This window comes from Manis javanica, chromosome 17 (assembly GCF_040802235.1).
Source record: "Manis javanica isolate MJ-LG chromosome 17, MJ_LKY, whole genome shotgun sequence".
Taxonomy (NCBI): domain Eukaryota; kingdom Metazoa; phylum Chordata; class Mammalia; order Pholidota; family Manidae; genus Manis; species Manis javanica.
In genome coordinates this window covers 811,656-821,492 of record NC_133172.1, presented here as the reverse complement: position 1 = coordinate 821,492, position 9,837 = coordinate 811,656, and positions in this window count along the sequence as shown.

Here is a 9,837-nt window from a genome sequence, read left to right as displayed (position 1 = left end):
CGAGTTTTTCTTTCACTACCCCGGCCTTTATCAAATCAACCACATGTGGGTCCTTGAGACCTTCACGGGGCCTCTTGCACCTCTCCTCTCACTCGTGGCCTGTACTTCCCTCGGTGCCCTTATTGTTTCAACCTCCCCCAGATCTGCTCTAGTACGAGTAGCCTCCCTTATGGGGTGCCCTAGGTGGGGGGCAAGAGTATCACTAAGGACCCAAGGAGAGATGTGGGAGCTGGGTGCGGCACCAGGTTCTCATTCCTACAGTGAACACCTCCTCAGGGCCCTGGGGGTCCATATCATAGATGATGTCCCGCAGTACCTGCTGGAGCTCTGCATACGTTTCCAACTACTGGGAAAGTATGGTAAGTCACCCTGATTAGGCCAAACTACCCTGATGGCAGCTGGCAGCCATTCCAGGAGTGTCTGATTCCCTGAGGCGTGATGGGCATTTTGCAACCATTGCCGGAGGGAAGGGTGAGTCGTCAGGGAAGCCATTCTACTCACGTCAATACCCGATACAGCAATGATTTCCACCCCCATATCCCAGAGACGTAAGAGCCATGTAGGCAGAGATTCCGATGGCCTCTGCCTGTACCGGACGCCCATGCCCACCAGCTCATCCTGGGTATAGGGCTGAGCATGGAGTGCTCCCCAGCCTGGGGAGGGGGCTCCTCCTCCCCCTGAGGAGCCCGCAGTTGTTTCATTTTTATTTTCTTAATTACAGCTGTGCGGGCCTTTAAAACAGGAGAGGCTGGTACCTCCGGCGGTGGCCTGGGCAGCAGATCCGCCAACGGCGCCGCCGCCTCCTCTTCTCCCTCGGGCTCCGCCCCCAACGGCTCCGCCCCCAACGGCTCCGCCCCCAACGGCTCCGCCCCCAACGGCTCCGCCCCCGTCTCTGGGGCTGAAGGCGCCGCTCTTCCTCCCCTCCCCCACGGCCTCCCCCGACGCGGCTTCTCCTGCCCCCTCCCTCCTCGCCGCTGCTGAGGAGTCTTCCAAGAGCGTGACCTTTCTTTTTAATAATCTACTCTCTTCTTTAATGGCATCCCGTAGGTTATCTCCCAGCTCCTCCAGGCGCTGCTGAAGGGTCTCTCTCCCGCCTAAGTCCCTCTCTGTCCTCGCTAATCCTCTGCATAATCCTTTCTCCTCGATAACATTTTCCACTTTCTCGATGAAAAGAGACCCTAAAATGCCAGTGGCTACACAGGAGGCCTCCACGGAGGGCTAATTCTGCAGCTTCCAGTGTTTCCACCCTTCCCCAGTTCTGGGGAAGCCCCCCCGCCCCAGGAGGTGCTTAACCCTAAACCAATTTCCCACTAGGGGTTCCCAAATTGGAAACCCCACAGATGGGGGGACAATAACAGGTGAAGCTGCACCCTCTGCTGCTGCATCCGCTGGGGCCTCCCCACCATCCACAGAGGGGTTGCTGAGCAACTCCCCACCGTCTCTAGGGGCAGCCATCCCAAAGGTCGCACCCATTTAGACAGGTTTCAGGTTCAAAGGTCCTGCAGACCACCACCAGACAACTCTGGGGAGAGGAAATCCCGGGGCAAAACAACTAGCTGAAACCAAAATCAGTCGAAGGGAGAAATAAAGTTTAAAACCTGCTTATTGCTTACAGACTGCCGTCCGGGGCCATCTCTTTCCTGCACTGGCAGAAGTAAGCAAGACCTCCCCCCAACTTCTCAGGTCCGGATAAGCCCTTAGTCACCCAGGTAATTACCCATTGATATGGAGATGAAATACTGCGCTCCACCCCTTAGGATCATATGAAGATGCTCTAGAGCCAGGTGAGAAATTCTGGAATATTACAATTTTACCCACAGATGTTATTTTTAGACAATGATGCTGTTGGAGGAACCTCCGAGGAGGTCTCAGTTAGGCAGAGGAAGTTACCTTTACCAGGATGACATTAACCAGGCCACAAACAGGTGAAAGAAATTGCAAGCAGTTTATTGGAAGTGAAAGTACACACTTGAGAGGAGAATGCCTGGCATGCACCAGTCGTGATCAACCTAATGCAGTCTGGGCCTGGCAGTTTTGTGGGCAATGCTCTTATTCATATTGTTAGGCTGGAGAAAGGAAAAACAAGGACATGCAAACAGAACAGAGAGATGCCATAGGGGGAGAACAGACCAGACCCCAAAGTCCGTGCCGTATATGGAAAGGGGGGCAGCTCTCCCTGAATTCCATCCTGATGTGCCAACTGGGACCCGGATGTCAGCCTCCTCCCTCTTGGAAGGAAAAGTTTCTAGTTGACTATTATGTCACCTTTAGCCAATCATACCTCTCAACAACCCCCTAAGATAGTTTGCCCGCTCCTCCCCCTCTTAATCCCTTCTAAGCGCCCCACCTCCCTAACCAGGCGTGACTTCTCTGGCCTCCGGCAAGGAGGCCATAGAACCTCCCCCGGGGGTATTTAAATAAATTACCAGGCCATTTGTTGCCATGTCCCTACTGGTCTTTCCTGAAATGCCCTTTCAGTTTCTCCCCGTCTTACCTCTGCCTACATTTTCTTTCCTCATCTACAGTTACATGTCATATGTTTTATTAATATGATTTCTATGGCAAACTTACCATCATAATTTAAATAAATAAACAGGACTATGCATATGCTTTGCCCATAGAACTTAATAAATCAATGCCGCTTTCTCCTCGGAGAGCTCTGCCTAAGAGAAACAGAACTCGGTCAGTGCGTCTCTGACAGGCTCCCTTCTGTGGATGCTGGGTCCTGAGAAGGCAGCGCCACCCCCGCCTCTTGGTCACTGCTGCTCGTATCTTGGGGACAATCCTGTCTCTCTCCTCCTCTCTTCTTTCTTGCTCTCACTCTTTTTTCCTTTGAGAAAATTTTTGAATACGAAGCTCATCTTGGGTCCCAGCGATGCCTCTACACCGAGACCAGATCTCTGCAATTTGGTCTTGGTTACCGTCATTGCCAAGTTTGCCGTCTCTTGTACTCCCAGTACACCCTGTGCTCTCCCGTGTGACACGGGGCCCTTGGAGAAGTCCCCAGGCAGAGCCATCTTAGTCCAGCGTCTGGTACTGAGCGAGGACTGAAGGAAATGATGACATTTGAGCGTGTATTTCCTCAGGTGTCCTCCAGCCCCGGCGCCCCTCCCCACCCCACCTCAGGGACAGACCAGGCACCAGTCTTCCAACAGAAGACGTGTTTAGGTCTGTCCACCCCTCTGTCCCCCAGCTTCTCCGTCTGTCACTGCTCCATTCACACTGCTGTGAGGAGCTGCACTGTGGGGACTTAGGAAGCTGCACCTTCTTCACCAGGCAGGTGATACATGTACCAGTGAGAGCGTGTGCTGAGCCCTGGGCCATCAAGTAACATCTCCAAATGCCCCCCAATGGGCATGCAGTGCCTTGCCTGAAAACACGCTTCCCTCCTGTGAATACCATCCTCAGGGACAACAGTGCCACACCCCGGTACCCCCAGGGTCATCACTGCCACCCCAGAAACATCACTGGCCCTCCCTGCCCCAGTGATCGTCCCCAAATCCTGTGGGTCCCCTAATCTTGCTTCAGGGTGCCCCTCCAGTCAGGGTCCCAGTCCTCTGCTGGCACCCAGTAATCCCAGCCACTCTTGTGGACACCAAGAGACCTGCTGAGGGACTTGAGGCAGCCAAAGGCTCTTCTTCTCGCCTCAGCAGGTGACCGGAGCCCTGAGTGCCCTTCCCAGCCCTCCAGGTAAAGTGCAACCCCATGACCGTGACTGCTAAGCCCTGAGAATGTGCCCTCTCCTGAGGAATAGACCAGCCGTTCCCTGCATGGGCTGGATGAGGTCTGGCCCCTCCTGTAAATCACATCCATCGCATAGGCCACGACAGCACCTCACAGCTGGCACTCTGTCACCAGTGTGTGTGTGAAGCGTCCCAGGCTGTGCTGAAGAGTGTCAGTATCACATAGTTTTCACACAGGCCCCAGGGTATGTATGTGTGTGCAAGTCACAGTAGATACCTGAAATGTTCGTTTCAAGGCTGTGCTGCTGCGTGCTGGCAAAACAGTGTTTATTTCCAGACATGTCAAAAATTCCTTGTATTTAGGAAGGATCTTGAACTTGACTAATACAAAATCAGAATGATTCTCCCTGTTGAAAATGGCAAAAGAGATTTCCTTTCCTTCCTGTGGGGAAAATGGAACTTTCTGACTAGGATTTCCACCTGGCCTTAATAGCACCCACTGTGTATATAATAACAGGTTTGCACTTTTATGTGATGTTTACTGGCGACAGAGCTGCTGGTCCATCACGGGAGTACCTGCCCGGGGGAGGGGTAGAGAAGAAACACCCATTCTCCCCTCCGCTTGTGTTCCTGGTATGTCATTGTGCAGGCATCCACCAGTCGCCGTGCACCAGCGCAGGGCTGCTCCCGGCGCACGGGAGCAGGGAGCCGAGCTGCCGGAAGAGCCGTGGGAGGGCTGCGGAGCCCTGGTGCTCCCGGAGAGCTAGGCCCGAGCCGAGAGCAGGCAGTCGGTGCACCGCGGGGAGTGCAGGGAATGCGGAGAAATGGGCCTGCTTCCTGCAGAACTAAGCTTGTGCTAGGGAACAGAACCTGTGGCCGACCCCGGGAGCACATCTGAGCCAGCCACGTGTACCCAGCTGCCTGTGACCACACAATAAACGTGGTAACCCAGTTCACCTCCGAATTTTTGCCCTTGGCTTTATTTGTTCAGTCTTAACAAATTCACAGAAAAGGTGTTCTGGGCAGGAAAGCCGTTCCTCCCGGAGCCACATTTCCCTTTTCTTAGAACATGTACCTCAGAAAACATCTAAGTACTTTCTCATCTTTTTAAAATATATGCCTTTGAAGACTAAATAGGCATTTTTGTCAGCTGGCCTTTTTTTCTTCTTCAGCTTTAAGACCCAGGAAGGTCTCAGGAACCCGAGAGCTATCTTTTAAGTTGCAAACATCTGGAAAGCCATCTTTTTTTTGAAGTGTAAATCTCAGAAAGAAAGCAGTGTGTTTCGGGTTGTGTCTGCGTGGGCTGTGTAGGGGAGTGAGAGGTTTCTCTGTCTTTGCAGATGACCTGTCATGCACACCCACTCTGACTTGATGCTTATTCAGTGGCAGAATGTTTTCTTTCTCCACTACCTCTGTGGAGACGGTTTCTGGGTTGGGAAAGACTGTTTCCCCAGAAGTCGCCATCACATGCCTGTCTGCGGGGACCAAACCTCCTCACCCTCTCATCACCCACTGGGGTGCTGGGCTAAGGGAAGGGTGACCAGTCAAGCCGTATCAGAGACTCAGTCAGTCACATGTAAAATGTAGCAAGTTCTAGTGAACAAATGCCTCAGCAACAAATAATAAAAAAAGATAAATGGAACCCATAGGTTAAGGGATTTTTGAGACACAGATACTGCAAACTGTCAGAACACATTTTCGATCCTGATTGCAATAGACGTGTCCTAAGAAACACATCTTTTGAGACAACTGAGCCTCAGTGTATTTAAAAATATATTTTTAAAATATTTTTATTTTGTGTGAGAGTTGTAAGGCAGTATGAAGGAGCCCTCACGTTTTAAAAAATGCATTTTGAGAAGATTATGCATTCTGTGGTACGCTGCTGATCCTGGTGTTGGGGAGCGTGGTGTATTTTCCTTGGTCTTTGTCCCGCTGCAGCAAAGAATTGAAGGGCAGAGACACCGTAGTGAAGGGGAGTAAAAATTTTATTTAAAGTCACTTAAAGAGAGAAAAAGTGCTGGTGACCTCAGAGAGGAACCCTGAAAAGTTTGTTTAATTAAAAAAAACAAGTGCACACTTGGAGGAGAGTGGTGTGAGCTGCCTCAAGGAAGAGGCGCTGAAAGGGTGGGATAAAGTTTCAAGGCTACACGCTCAGAAAGTGCGGGCGACCTCGGAGAGGAGCGCGCCTAAGGGTTTAGGGTCTGGGGCTTTTTATAGGTGGTTGAAGATTTTCAGGAATGTGACAGAAGGCAGGTATGGACTGGCTAAATTGTCCCAGAATGTTCATTTTTGTTAAGACATGAAGTTTCTTCTTTCAACTTAACACAAGAAATGTTGTGCTTTGACTCCTTTCCAGGATGCCGGTTTCTGTCCAGAAGCGTATCAACCAAGACTGTCTGCCCTGCCTCTAAGCTGGGCTGAGTTATTGTTTGTTTGACTAAAATACTGTTTTAGCTTTAAGATAGAATTCTTCCTGAATAAGCTGGGCCTTTGAGCAGGTGCTAAAGTAAATCTTACAAAGGTGTGTGCTAATGAACACAGTGAAAACAAAGGCTAGGCTGAGATAGGTTTCTTTATCTGGGGAGTATTCAAACTTCTAGGCCAAGTTGCTCCTGGCCTTCTGAGCTTTCTCTTTTTAACTGGTTAACTAGAAGGGATTTTACTGGCCATATTCTCTTTCCACCCGACTCATATCTGTTTTCCTGCCTAAAATTCCCCCCTCAAGCAGCTGGGACCCAAATCACTGGGGTGAGAGCGACGACAGCTCTAGCTGCTTCCTGCTAGTGAGGGACAGTGTGGTTATCTGGGTGCCCCTGCTTGCTGGCTGTCAGAATGGTGATTAGGACAGGAAGGGTGCCCGCCTAGGGCTCTCAGGAAGTTGGCTGACTCACCAGTTGGTAAAGGGCTTGAATCTTCATGACAACAGGACTTATTTCTTTCAGACTACAGTCCCTTGAGATTAAAGTTTAGTTAAGAGATTTAGTTACACAGTGGGGCTAGTAAAACATTAGTAGGAGTCCAGCAAAGGGTAATAGCCAGGATGCCCAGTTCTAAAACTGGGACTGAATTCCTTATGATTCTGAGAGCCTCCGATGAATCTGAGAGACTTGATTAGCTAGTTTCTTCACTGCTTGTCAGAGACAGAGGTTGAAATCCTTGTCTGAGCAACTAGGAATAGTAAAACTCTTAACTGAGATGGGAGAAAATTGGGAACATTTGGAGAGTCATAGACAGATATTAGAGGAATTTAGGATCTAGTCCATGTCCCAGTGACTAGTATTAGAATTTAGTATAGATAAGACTGCATTATTGAAACAGTGCTTTCTAAAGTCACCCTTGTTCTTAGTAGAGGCAACTCAATTAAGAAAATGTTCAGCTTTTGAACACTTGGCTTGATCATTCACACGGAGCAGGAAGAGGATCAGCTGATCACACAGCCTTTTTAAAATGTGCTTTGCTGGAACTTTTCATAAGGAATTTCAGATTGAGTTTTTAAAAGCCTGTTGAGGCCAGGAAAGCCAAGCCAGACTTGCCATCAGGTCGTGCCTGCAGTACCTGTAGATTTGGGTGAATTCCTCTTTCTTGAGGTTCCCAAGACATTCTGAGGTTCCTGCACCTGCCAGGAAGTGACCTTCCTTACTCAGCTGGTACAGCTGCTGGGAACCCTGTAAAGCAAGTGTAAGTCCAGGGAAAGGAAATCATGGGGCAAAATACCTCTAAAAACCGAAATCGGTCAAAGGGAGAAATAAAGTTTAAAATCTGTTTATTGCTTACAAACTGCAGTCCGGGGCTGGTTCTCTCTTTCCTGCTCCAGCAGAAGCAAAACTGCCCCTCCCCTCACCTCTCAGGTACAGATAAGCCCTCCTTGCCCAGGTAATCACCCACAGATACAAAGATGAGCTTCTCTCCACCCCTGAGGATATGCAAATGTACTAAAGCCAGGCGAGATATTCTGGAAATATTACAATTTTACCCACAGCAAGGTATTAGGCCAGTTCTTCCAAGGGACTTTCTTGGCTCCATAAAGTCGATCTTAGTTCCTTAAAGCTGTCTGGTCATATTGAGTCTATTCACACGTCTCAAATATGACATTCCAGTCAATGCCTTGGTGATATAACCAGCATTTTCCATTGGTCCTGTCCCAAGGAGAGCAGATTCTTATTGAATTTATGCAAATAAGAATATTGCCATAAAATATGAAAACAGTCATTGAGAGTTTCTAAATTCTGAAAGGATCAGGTAGAGAAAGATAAATGTTTCAATTCTGCTTTAAAGGTATAATTTACTAAACTGCTGTAAACTAGCTTAAGAGAAAAAGGTTAAAACAAACACTTCTTCTCTTTAAGAGATCAGCAACGTTTGAAACAAAATGTCATAAAAATTAAAATTATCCTCTTTAGTTTACCTAGTTCTAGGTAATTAATTCTAGCTTTGCTTGAATCTAGGTTTTTTACTAGTTCTGGAATAAAATAGCAATTTTAGGCAGAATATAGATGGGTCTTGTTTTTTTATTCATTCTGTAACTCTATGTCTTTATTGCTTCATTCAGTCCATTTACATTTAGGGTGATTATCGATAGATATGTACTTACTGCCATTGCAGGCTTGTAACTTTGGGGGGAAAATCCCGGGGCAAAACACCTCTAAAACTGAAATCAGTCAAAGGGAGAAAAAAAGTTAAGAAACCCTTTTATTTCTAATCTTGCTGGGTAGATAATCTTGCCAAATATTCTTGGTTGTAAGCCCTTCTGTTTCATTGCATTAAATATATCACACCACTTCCTTCTGGCCTGTAAGGTTTCTGCTCAGAAATATGATGATAGCCTGATGGGTTTTCCTTTATAGGTGATCTTTTTTCTCTCTCTGGATTCTTTTAATACTCTATGCTTGTCCTTGATCTTTGCCATTTTAATTATTATGTTTTGGTGCTGTCTTCCTAAGGTCCCTTGTGTTGGGAGATCTCTGCACTTCCATGGCCTGAGAGACTATTTTCTTCCTTTCAGAAGAAAAGATTGGGGGAGTTTTCAGCAATTATTTCCTCAGAGTCTCTATCCCTTTTTCTCTTCTTCTTCTCGTACCCCTATAATACAAATATTGTTCCATTTGGATTGGTCACAGAGTTCTGTTATTATTCTTTCTTTTTTTCTCTCTGTGCCTCAGCTTCTTTGTATTCCTGTTCTCTAATTTCTATTTCATTTACTGTCCCCTTTACCTCATCTAATCTGCTTTTAAATCCCTCCATTGTCTGTTTCATTTCATATACTTTATTTTTCAAAGCTTCTCTTTCTTGAAGTCCTCCTTGAGTTCTTGAATATTTTTCCATAGCCCCATGAGCATGTTGATTTTTATTTTGAAATCCTTATCAAGAAGATTGTTGATTTCAGTTTCACTTAGCCCTCTTTCTGATTGTTTGAGGGATTATGATTTGAACAAGATTCTTTTGCTGTTTTGTATTTCTGATTACTATGGAATAATAACTTTGTGTATGTGGCGCCCTCTAGTGCCCAGAAGCTCTGCTCTCTGGAGCTGCCCAGCACCTGGAGTGAAGGGAGTTGTAGGGCACAGCAATGGTGCCTGCAGGGAAGAAAGAGCTCTTTCCTGCTTCCCAGCTGCAGTGCCTGCCTCCACTGCCAGGGCCAGTGAGCCAGGTGTGCATGGAGGAGCCACTGCTTTATGCCCCTGTAGCTGCCATAGGCAGGGCCGCCCTCTGGCTGGCCTGGTACAAAGGCAGGGGCAGGAAGTTTGTGAACCAGTGCTGGCCAGAAGGAAGGAGCAGCAGGCTGTGTATGACAGTGGGGGGCCTCAGCCCTGAGTTGCCAGCCTGGGGTATGGAGCACCTGAAGCTCCTGGAAGTTCCTCATGCACTGGGCTGAGTGTGCTGGGATGGTTTTGTCCACCTGTCCTTTCTCCTGAGCAGCAAGCTCTGTGTAATCCTTGCCCCTTCAGCACCCCTGTCGCTGCTAGGAAGTCTCAAAGTGCCTGCCCTTCCCTTGCTGCGGAGCAGCCTGCCGTGGGCACCTGTCTCCACAAGCGGCTGGAATCTCAGTCTCTCCGAGTATTCCATCTGACGGCTTTATTTTTTAAAGTTAACATGCACAGACACACTGAACTGGAATGAATGCATTTGAATTGAAATAAGATAAGTGTAACTCCGA